The 12211-nt window shown below is 34.2% G+C and overlaps 1 protein-coding gene across 2 annotated transcripts in view; it reads right to left on the reverse strand.

Annotated features, from left to right (window-relative positions):
• LOC145277283 (uncharacterized) overlaps positions 1-2358 on the reverse strand; it is a 39009-nt gene extending 36651 nt beyond the window's left edge. The window contains exon 1 of one of the 2 annotated variants that reach the window (XM_080128786.1): positions 1743-2358. The gene's annotated coding sequence lies outside the window, so the exon portion shown is untranslated. Of the gene's footprint in view, positions 1-1524; positions 1686-1742 lie in introns of those variants that run through there. The other variant, XM_080128785.1, reaches the window with a different exon arrangement.
• Between the last annotated feature and the right edge of the window lie 9853 nt (positions 2359-12211).

Genomic DNA, 12211 nt, shown 5'->3' on the forward strand with positions numbered 1-12211 from the left:
ATGCCCATAAATATCCTAAGTAATTCATTATAACAAACTGAAAAATAAAATTTAAATTAATAAAAAATTTTTTTAATGTTTGTTTAATGTTCAAAAACAATATAGTCGAAAAAAATAAATCTTTAAACAATAATCGATTGGAAAATCAATTTTTGAAAATATGAAAAAGAAATATCGAAATTACAACATTAAACAATTAGTTTTATAGGAAGACGATTTTATTTTTATTATTTTTACTAGTACTTGTGCAGTTTACGAACCGGACAGGATTGGCGTTTAGGTAATGAAATGATTAACCTCGAACCCAAAACAACCAAACCAAAAGCGAATATCGAGTCACCGGTTTGTATCCCTGGAAACTGAGCATTTTTATTTACATTGTAAACATATAGAACTTTTATAATTTAAAAAAAAAAAAATTAAATAATATGAATAGAATTGTTCTGGTACTTTTGCAGAATTGTTTTGCAACTATTCTGTACTTTCACCTAACAATTTAATTTTTTTTTTTTTTACAAAACAATTGAAAAAGAGAAACTGAAAATTGATACACTGTAGGGACAGGGTAGGGTTAATTTTAATATACACGGTCGATTAATTAATCACGTGGTCAATTATTCGACTTATATAATTAATCACGTGAATTCACCTAACAATTTACTAAAACAAAATATCACTTAAATTGAATTTAAAAAAATATTGCGGTACAATAAGTGCATTAATATGAAAAAATTTAATTAAAAAAAATTCCGTGCCTAACAATTTAATAAAAAAGTCAAATAATTGACCACGTGATTAATTAATGGACCTGAACAAAATTAACCCTACCTACACGTGTATCAATTTTTCAGTTTCTCTTTTTCAATTGTTTTTGTAAAAAATGAAATTGTTAGGTGAAAGTACAGATTAGTTGCAAAACAACTCTGCAAATGTACCAGAACAATTCTATTCGTATTATTTAAAAAAAAATTTAATTATAAAAAGTTCTATATGTTTACAATGTAAATAAAAATGTTCACTGTTTCCAGGGATACAAATCGGTGACTCGATATTTGTGTCCCTTTCGCTTTGAGTTGTTTTGGGTTCGAGGTTAATCACCACCTAAACTCCAGTTCGGTAAACCGAACAATTTAATTAAAAAGATGCCGTAAAAAATTAATTTAACTGAAAAATGCTATCAAAAAAAAAAAAAAAAAAAAAAAAAAAAAAAGACAGTCGATCAACTACCGTTTTACAAATTTGAATGAAAATGAAAACGTATGCAATATGTTAAGGCTATAAAAATCAAGATAAATACATTTGATGTAGTTTTTAATTGTTTTGTTTCTATTTATTTTATGGAAAAAAAAAAAAAGATCCCTAAAGTAACAATTTTCACGTTTGCGAATCAAGTGGCAATGAAATATATATATATATATATATATAATATATGCATTTAGATAAAGTACAATAAAGTTCGCGAAAACTTAAATACAATGCAAAACACGCAAGCAAAATTACGCTTATAACAAAACAACAACAAACCTGTTCCAGTCCAGCTGAGATGAAAGGAATTTAAATCAACCATTACCGCGGGAAGTTGATTTATCAAATTACTTCCTTCACCTCCACGCAAAGGTAAAACGATGCGAAGTTATTTTGCCTACTGTTGCGGTAAATAAATTGGTTATTGTTTAGAATTCAACCTAATTAAAGAAAAGAAAAGAAAAGAAAGAAACTACAGAAAAATATGAAGCACGTACCTGTCAAGGAACCGAAATGTCATATTCCAAAAATTACGTAAATTGATCAAGTAGTTTTATTTTTATATCATTTTGAAACGAACCGGCGCGAACCGCGTTAGCATTACAAGGCTAATCTCACAAGTTTGAGCTATTGTATTTTATTTAAATATTTTATTTAACTAAGAAATCCACATTTTATAACTAAAAAAGGCGTAATGTTTTACTCATCCATGATTTATAGGACACAACTCAATTCTAACTATGGAAATCAAAATAAACGGTTTCTTTCCAACTCCTAAAAAAAACTTTATAATGACGACTTTTAAAGGTTTTCGGTGGTGCTGAAAACGAATATAACATTTAAATTTGGGGCAGATAAGTAGTTTTCATTATATGAGAAATTACTTTTTCAAAACGTGGGGGAAATCACTTTCCTATATATGTTGTTCCACAACACCACCTCCGCCCCTCCACGCCCTCAATGTAAACATAATTTTTCTGAAATATTAAACTGCAGAAGCACATGTTAACAACTATACAAGTTCTATAATGAAATAAGAACAAAAAAAAAAAAAAAAAAAGAAAAGTATGTTTTTATAAACCGCTCCGCTCGTGTAAACTTACTGGCAGCATTATTAGCGTCCTTTCGGTGGTGCTGAAAACGAATATCACAGTTAAATTTGTTTTACGATATAAAGAAATTACTAGGTGGCCAGAAAGTGGATGCTCATTTTACGTCAAATTTATATAGGAGAGTGCCCCTACTTTTTGGAAAAATAATTTCTTCATATCATGAAAACTACTTATCTGCCCCAAATTTAAATTTTTTCAGCACCTCCGCAAACCTAAATATAAGATTTTTGGGGAGTTGGAAAGAAACTTGACATTGACCAAATAAATTTTATAATACAATTTCGTATTAAAATCTCTTAAAATCGTTTTTAAAAAAAAATGTGTGCAGCTAAACATATTTATCGAGACTTCCAAGATATGATCTCATGTCGGACATTTTTTTTTGGTCTCCCTAACACTCGACACTACTACTTTTTTTTTTAGTTGAATAAGCGCTTTAAAATAAGTTAAAACACTAAAAACTTATCCAGCTAAGTAGAAACAAACACCAAGAAAAATCGATATCTTCTGTTTTATAACAGTAAAGAAGTAAAAAATATTTTTTTAAATATTTGGGGAGAGGTGAAGTCTTTTTTAAAGTAAAATCTCCTCCAAGAACGGTGATAAAATGTGTTTTCAATCGATGTTTATTCAATTACAGCCCAGTTTTCCTACCTAGCAAAAATGGACGCATCTTCCATGGACGAAACAAAACAGCGAGAAGTAAATTGAACGGCATAGTAATTAATTTTTCCAACCGAACAAGTACTTTTGGGTATGTTTTTCAATCCATAGCAATTCAAAAAAGGTGGTCCATAGGGGCGCATCACAGATTTTAGCCCCTCTCCCTCTGTGAGAAATTTCCAGTTACATGCCATGATTCATTGTTTTAGGCCGCCTACGCACAATTTTAGTAGCCAGCTGTGATTGGTTTATTTGTATGAGCCATGTTAATTACTTGGCGCCTTTTTTGTAATCATTCTTTTCCTTTCAGTCTACGATAAAATGCTCGGCAGGAAAGACTCACCAAAGGGCGGCTCCAAGAAGAAGGCCTTATCGAGAATGGAGCAGCTACATTTCTTCACGTTATGTCATCTAAATGTTTGGTGAAAAAAAGGACTTGAAATCTCTAAAAGCAGAGACACCTTTAATTGTGCTGAAGATATCCTAATTAAAGGGTCCTGGATATGACCTTAAACTACATCCGATGGTGAGGTCCAGCTTACGGGCTTGGGGAGTGTGGAGCCACCTCTTAATTGCCATTGCTCCCAGGTCCACCCTGACCCGGAGTGGTAGTACCTGTTAGGGTCCCAACTATGGGTTAAATAGAAACAGATTTTAAAAAGGAAAAGAAACAACAAAAAAGAAAGAAAAAGAAAACAAATATATTCTATTAAATTATTTATTTATCTATTTATTTTTTTTTTTTGCCCTGTCGGTAGGGCATGAGAACAAACCGACTGCCCCCCTGCAGAGGGTAAAAATCTCTCAATGGGCAACCAGATAGCCGTGGGTTGCTACCCGTAATGTCTTAGGACGTGATCCTGGTGATTGAGCGAACCTAAACCAGGATACATAGAAGTTTAGGCACCGCAACACATTACTTTGACCCTTACTTCGATTAGACGGGCAGTCGGAGAGGCCCGATCTGACCAATCGGCCAGTCACGCCAAGCCGCACCATATATTGCCCATTCCAAAAACTCACTACTAACACAACACATCCCCCCTCTCCCACAAATAACCCTACTCCCTAATATATGATGGAAAGCGGTGGCTGAGGGTCAATCGATTAGGTGTGAATATCGATGACGAGGCTGTAAACCCCTCAGGATTGCTACAGATTCCATAGCAATATCAAGAGAGAACAGATAATCATTATGATACCACCAAAGTCGGTTATATCATCATTGTATCCCTGTGGAGGCTGGGCGAATGGGTTTCCCCCCAGGCTCTTCCCAAATAGGACTCCGAGGTGGGTGGGGAACAAAGATGACGAAAAAAGAAAACAAAATATATGGCTTATTCCTCCCAAAAACCACCCAACCACCCAAAGAGAACCCACTCTGATGTCTCTGACATCAGTAGCTCTGAGGAAGAGACGATAAAACCAAGGAAGTCAACATTCGTAGTAATAGAATCAATGAAGGAAACTCCTTTGAGCAAACTATCACCTTTTAAAATTGAAAAAATCTTAAAACTTTAAAACCAAAGTCTATTAAAAAACAATTTAACGGCAGCCTACTAATAGAAACCCATAACGATTAACAAACTAAAGAAATATTGAAACTAAAATTATTTGAAAACATCAAAGTCAAATGCTACAGACATCCAACCCTAAATACCTGCAAAGGAGTAGTGAAAAGCCACGAACTTGCACTTTGTCCCTTGGAGGAAATCAAGACAAACTTACAGAAACAGAATGTGTTAGATGTTCGTAGAGTTCAAATAAAAAAAAAACAATGAGAAAATCGATACCAATACATATATACTAACTTTTGATTCCCTCACCATACCCAAAGAAGTGAAAGTTGGATATATGAAAATAAATGTAGAAATTTATATTCCAAACCCCCTCCAATGCTTCAAGTGCCAGAAGTTTGGACACCATCAAGATCGGTGCACACGATTACCAGTGTGTGGAAGATGTGGAGAAAGCGGCCCACACATTGACTGCAGAAAAGATTTCAAGTGTGCCAACTGCCTTGGAAATCATGGCGCTGGCTCTAGATATTGTGAAATATGGAAAAGAGAAAAAGAAGTGACCAAACTAAAACATATAAAGAATATATCCAACCCAGAGGCCAGGAAAATCATTGAAACTAAAACATATGCAGATGCAACTAAAAAAATAATCCAATCAACAATCAAAATGGTCATATACATGTAACGGATACAACTGACAAGAAAATTGATGTCTTAAGCAAACTAATAAAGGAAATGAAAGAACTATTAGAAGAAATGAGGAAAATGAATAGTGCAATGTCTGCAACCAATCCAAGGATAATATTAAGTAAAGACACTACTGAACCACAAAAAGAAACAAAACCACAAACCATTTCTACAAAAACAACCGAACAACCATCAAACACATCACAAGCCAGAAAAGAATCAAAAATCCCCCCAGACAAAAAAAAAACAAAAAAAAAACAGGAAAAGAAAGATCCCGATCTATATCTCGAACAGGGACTCCGACAGAAAAAAGATTTGAGGGATTGAAGACGATGGAAGTTGAACACAATTCCAAATGATGAACAAAATATTACAATGGAATATCAGAGGGATAAAAGCAAACCAAAATGAACTCACATTATTAATAATAAATATGAGCCCAGCACTTGTCTGTCTACAGGAGACCTTTCTGAAAGAAAATAATACCATCAACATAAAACACTACACATCTTACAACTACATAAATAAAGATATGGACAGAGCTTCTGGAGGCACATCAATACTCGTGAAGAAAGAAGTCCCTCAAAGACAAATAAATATAAACACAAACTTGCAAGCAATTGCAGTTTCAGTGCTCAATCTACATCCCTCCAAAAGATACAATCAACGAAACTGAGATAACTCAATTAATAAAACAACTCCCTAAACCCTTTTTTCTACTAGGAGATCTCAACAGTCACAATGTAATATGGGGAAGTAAAGAAACAAATAAAAAAGGAAAAGAAATAGAAAACATAATAAATAAAAATAATCTATGCCTCCTTAATAATCAAAACTACACCTATATGTACCCAGCAACAGGTACTTTCACCGCCATTGACCTTACCTTATGTGATCCTTCGATATATATGGACTATGATTGGAAAGTACACAATGACACCTGTGGGATAGATCATTTCCCAATCATCCTGGAAAGTCTAAGTACTAGTACTGAACAAAAAACACCCAAATGGAACCTACATAAAGCGGATTGGGAAGACTTCCAGGAACAGTGCAAAAACCAATTAATTATCGAAAAGAAAGATGAAGATGACCATTTGAATTACTTCATTAAAACACTTACAAACATGGCAAATAATACCATACCGAAAACAACCAAAACCAACAATCACAACAAACTTTGGTTCACAAAAGAATGCAGAAAAGCCATCAGAGCTCGACGAGCTGCCTTGAGAAAATTCGAAAAGTACCCAACAAGCGAAAATCTGGATTTCTTCAAAAACAACAGAGCAAAAGCCAGACGAATCATAAAGAAATCCAAAAGAACAACATGGAGAAATTATATATCCAAAATTAATGTGAATACCAAGGCAAAAACAGTTTGAAACATGATGAGGAAAATAGAAGGAAAGTGTAGTAGTACACCAATATCCCACATCTCTAAAGGCAACAAAATATACACCGATCAAAAAGACATTTCCAATAACCTGGCAGATAATTTATCAAAAATTTCATCATGTGACAGACAAACAGAGAAATTCAAAAAGATTAGAGAAAAGGAAGAGAAGAAGAAAATTCTATTTAAATCACAAAATACCGAAAAATACAACCAACCTCTTACCTTGCCTGAATTAAAAGAATCGCTAACCAAATCCCATGACACAGCTACAGGGCCTGATGAAATTCCATATGAAATCCTCAAAAATCTTCCAGAAACCTCAATGAAATACCTACTTGAAATTTTCAATATTATATGGTCCAGTGGAAATGTACCTGAGACCTGGAAAGAGGCCACAATAATACCAATCCCCAAATCTGAAAACTCAAACATCCAATCCCAATCAAGTAACGTCTCAGATCCATTGAATTTCAGGCCAATAGCTCTAACAAGCTGCATTTGTAAGACCATGGAAAGGATTATAAACAAAAGACTAATCTGGTTCCTGGAAACAGAGAATCTTATTACAGAATTTCAAACAGGATTCAGGAAAAACCGAAGTTCAATAGACCACATAGTCAGACTTGAAACCTTCATCAGAGAAGCCTTTGTAAGGAAGGAACATTTAACAGCAGTGTTTTTTGACATGGAAAAAGCCTACGATACTGTGTGGAAGTACGGTGTTACAAGGGATCTGAAGGCGCTTGGACTAAAAGGCAGAATGCCAATTTTTATTGAAAATTTTTAAAAAAATAGACGGTTCAGAATAAAGGTTGGCACAGCTCGGACTTGAAGGAACAAGAGAATGGAGTACCTCAAGGGAGTATACAGTCAGTGACCCTGTTCAGTATCCGAATTAACAACATTGTAAAAAACCTTAACCCTGGGGTAGATTGCTCCCTATATGTGGATGACTTCCTAATATGCTGTAGGTCTAGATATATATCTATAATAGAAAGGAAGCTTCAATTGTGCTTAAACAAAGTAATGATGGACGGAAGAGAATGGATTTAGATTCTCCAAAAGAAAAACGAAATGCATACATTTCTGCAAACTAAAGAACATGCATAATGATCCTGTCCTAACCATGGAAGGAATGCCCATACCCGTTACTGACCAGTACAAATTCTTAGGGATTTTATTTGACAAAAAGTTAACATTCATCCCACACATAAACTATCTGAAAAAAAAAATGTAACAAAGCTGTAAATCTTTTGAGAGTGGTAGCACATACCGATTGGGGTGCAGACAGGGAAACACTCCTTAAACTTTACAGAGCACTAGTCTGCTCAAAGCTAGACTACGGTTGTTTCATACATGGATCAACCCGAACATCATATATAAAAAGCCTAGACCCTATTCACCATACTGGCCTAAGATTGGCCCTAGGAGCATACAGAACTTCCCCCGTGAACAGTCTATACATGGAAGCACATGAACCCCCACTAGATCTAAGACGAGAAAAGTTAGCCCTTCAATATTTACTCAAACTGAAGTCTTGCCCAAACAGCCCTGCATACCAATGTACCTTCTATCCTAAATATGAAGAACTCTTCAACATGAGAGGAAAAACTATCAAAACTTTCGGGCTTCGAATGAAGGAAAGCATTGAAGAATCGAAAATTCCAATCTCCAGCATTCACAACTTCATACTACCTAAAACACCCCCATGGACCATGAAACAAGTAGAAATAAAACTGAACCTAAACAAAAAGTCCAAATCTACCACAAACCCTATTGAATACCACGACGAACTTCAACATTTAAAATGACAATATTCAGACTACACCTTTATCTACACAGACGGGTCTAAAAGCAACAATCACACTGGATGTGCAGCAACGTACGATAAAACCACAATGAAGAGAAATCTTCAAAATGAAGCATCTATATTCACTGCAGAGACTATAGCTATCGATCTAGCACTCAACATAATTTCAGAGGAAACCACTAAAAACTTCATCATTCTCACAGATTCTCTATCAGTCCTATTATCTATACAAAATCAAAAACAAGAAAATCCACTAACAACAAAATTAATAGAAAAAATCAATATCCTTTCAACTACTAAAAACATTATTCTTGTCTGGATCCCCAGAAAGGCAATGACAGGGCAGATACAGCTGCAAAAAGATCTTCTCACCTTCCAACTGACAATTTTAAGATTCCACATACTGATCTTAGACCCCAGATAAAAGCATACATACAGGAAAAATGCCAACTGCGGTGGAGTCAGCAAGAGGGCAGCAAATTATACTCAATCAAACCTGAACTTAAGGAACGATGTCTGGACATCAAGAGATCACGCCGAGAAGATGTGATACTGACTCGACTGCGCATAGGACACACCAACTTTACTCATTCTTATATACTAAATGGAGAATTGGCGCCAGAGTGCATCCCATGTCAGGAGACACTCACAGTAAAACATATCCTAGTTGGGTGTGATGACCTCGCCCCAACTAGAAAATTACATTATACAGAAAGCAATATGGAGGACCTTTTTGAAAAGGTCAACTCAACAAATATTCTAGCATACCTAAGGAAAGTAAATTTATATAAGAAAATTTAAGGAAATTTAAAGTCACCCAAATATGCATCCATGTATAAATACAACATTTAATTTCTTAGTTCAATTTTATAAAAAAAGGGAGGAAAGGCTGAAAAAGTCCCCCCCCCCCACAAAAAAAATAGTTTAAAAAAAAAAAAAGGACTCCGGCATTAAATGACCACATAGGTTGATATGCCGTAAAACCAATCAATCAATCAATCAATCAATCAATCAACCTAATTAAAGGATGGCCTCTTTTGAACATTTTCATCATGTTTATATCAACTAAATATTTGAACTTTTCTCAATTCAATTAGAGTCCCAAAGGACTCGATTTATGCCTAATTAAAGGCACCAGAACTCTTGCCGAGAACACCATGAATTATCATGGATCCTTTCAAAGGAAAAACGAACTATCACTCCACCAGAAGGAGTTAACTACCGGCTCCCTATTTGGGAGGCAAAACTAGCCCACCGTTTTGTAAGGACTGTACCAGAACCAATAACTTTTCTTTGCTGTTGTAATCTGTGGATTTATTTTGCCTCTGCCAAGGAGTATTGAGTTTGTGAGATTAATTTTCTCACACCTCATATGTAACCCGATGTAGCTGTAATTTAATATTATCATCCTAACTTTTGTACCATTTAAAAGAATTTTTTTTACATTTTACAGCATAGGAAAATAATGAAAATGCGAGACTAAAATCGTGTTTACATTATCGATACCTTAAAACAACGGTCCATATGTAGTGATCATTATGAAGCCGTAAAGATAGACATGTTAAAAAAAATTAGCAAAAACTCATCTGTTGGTCAGATTTTCATAAAATTTTCGATACTTATTCATTTTTAATTTAATTCATATATTAAAATTGGGTTTCGTTAAATATATGAGGAAAAAAAAACAAAATAAACTTGGATCCATAAAAAATTGCAACATTTTAAAAAGCTAGAGTGTTTAAATAATTAAAAAAATATTTATTATAAATAATTAGTTGGTTTCCTGTTTTAAAGGTGTTGGTAAATAGGAAATCAAAATGTAAAAATACGTTTTAAAGCCATCCAATGCAAAGAATAAACAATTTAAAATAATGTTTATACATATATTTCGGCAAAGAAACTCACCTCTATCAAATTTTTTTTCTTTTACGCCTCGTGGTAATACTGTTAGACAGATAGGACAAGTCCATTTAGCTTTTGTTCAATGGTATTTGTTTTGTTTTATCGTCCAGGTGAAGCGAGGTGCTCGCTGGGCAAAGCAACAAACAGCTCACTTAAAATTGATTTTTCAAAAACATTAATAAGAAAACAAATATTTAGAAAAATTAATTAAAAACAAATAATCAGACTTGGCTTGTTATAAGAGGTGTAAATTTATTTGCCCTGGTGTATCACACTCATGTTTATTTTGAGTCCGAAAAAAAAAGAAGAAGAAATCCTTCCTGACTGGTCAAATGTTTTTGGCGTTAAGTTGGAAAGAAACGATAAATTAATTTTCTTTAGAAAAGCCGTTCGGGTAAGGAGCGGAGTGAATAGATAAGAAGAATGTTTTCCTTTTCTTTTTGTGGTTTCACCATTGGAACCGGCACAGGGTGTGTCACGCACGAGCGGCAGAGCGTGGCAGTAACGCGTCTTACTCCTCTGGTGTTCGCGAGCAAAAAGAGAGCGAGAGACTCCTCGAATTTAGCGCCACGGCTTTTTTTTTGTCTTTTTCTTGGAGCTCTCCGGAAACGGTGAATGTTCAATGTCACTGTCAAAATTAGTTCCGGGGTAGACGCTACACAGGAATGCACTTGGCGTGTGCTAAAGGAATAATTGGTTGGTTTACTGTTTTAAATTGTTTATTCCTTGTATTGGATGGCTTCAAAACGTATCTATTGACCAACGCTTTTAAAATAGGAAACCAACCAATTATTCCTTTAGCACACGCCAAGTGTATTCCTGGACAAAAAAAAAAAAAAAACAACAACTAAATGGACTTGTCCCATAACGATTCCACCATTAGGCGTAGGAGAAAAAATATCTTAGTAAGGGTGAGTTTCTTCATTGAAATATATCGATAAACATTATTTTAAATTGTTTATTCTTTACATGAATTCGTGTGAGGTATAGCTCAGTTGTGGAGCATTGGACTACAGATCGAATGATCCCCTGTTCAAGGCCGGGTGTAGATCACCATTTTTAAAAATTTCTTTCTTATTAATGAGTTCAGCTTACAATAAAAGAAGAGGTACCATTTAAAATCGCTGCAAATCATTTTTTTCTTCGCATATTTTAAAACTAAACATTAATCAGAAGTGACTTTTCCAGAGAATTTATCTTCAAGCCCAAATATCAGCTGAAATGATAGTGTAAACAAACACAAATGGAATTTGATGAACAACATAATCATTATTATTTAAAAAAAATTTTTTTTTGCATATTAGTCCATCGGCTAAATTATTCCTCGTAGTATATAATATACAATAGAGGATTGCTTCTATAATAATGTATAAGCAATCTGCATAAATTAAAATATCATGTTAAAGCATATTGTACAACTGGGCAACGCTGGGCGACCAGCTAGTATATATATATATATAATAAAATACGCATCAGGTGCGCTTGAAAGCCAAATTACAAAGTAATATTACAAAAATAAACAAATATTTTGCTTGTTTAAAATTTATAAGCAAAATATATTTTGGAATCAAACTCCATCCTCAGTATTTTATTTTATTTGTTTCTTTTTTCCTCTTCTTCTTCTTTCTTGGCATGTTGTAAAGATGGGGAAAGAAAAATCAGTAGTAAAGATTTGCGCGTTGTCTCTCAGCGGGTTAGGGTTGTATTTTGAAATGCAGGGAACGGTGCATTGGCTACGTGAGATTAATGTCACGTGTACGAGTTCCGTTATAAAAGTTTATTTTCGTAATATTATGTTGTAATTTGGCTTTTAAGCGCACCTGATGCGTATTTTATTTTATTCAAATTAAATCAATGCTTCTATGACGGAACT

The sequence above is a fragment of the Euprymna scolopes genome, chromosome 1 (assembly GCF_053919585.1).
Source record: "Euprymna scolopes isolate OS-2025 chromosome 1, ASM5391958v1, whole genome shotgun sequence".
In the NCBI taxonomy this organism is placed as follows: domain Eukaryota; kingdom Metazoa; phylum Mollusca; class Cephalopoda; order Sepiida; family Sepiolidae; genus Euprymna; species Euprymna scolopes.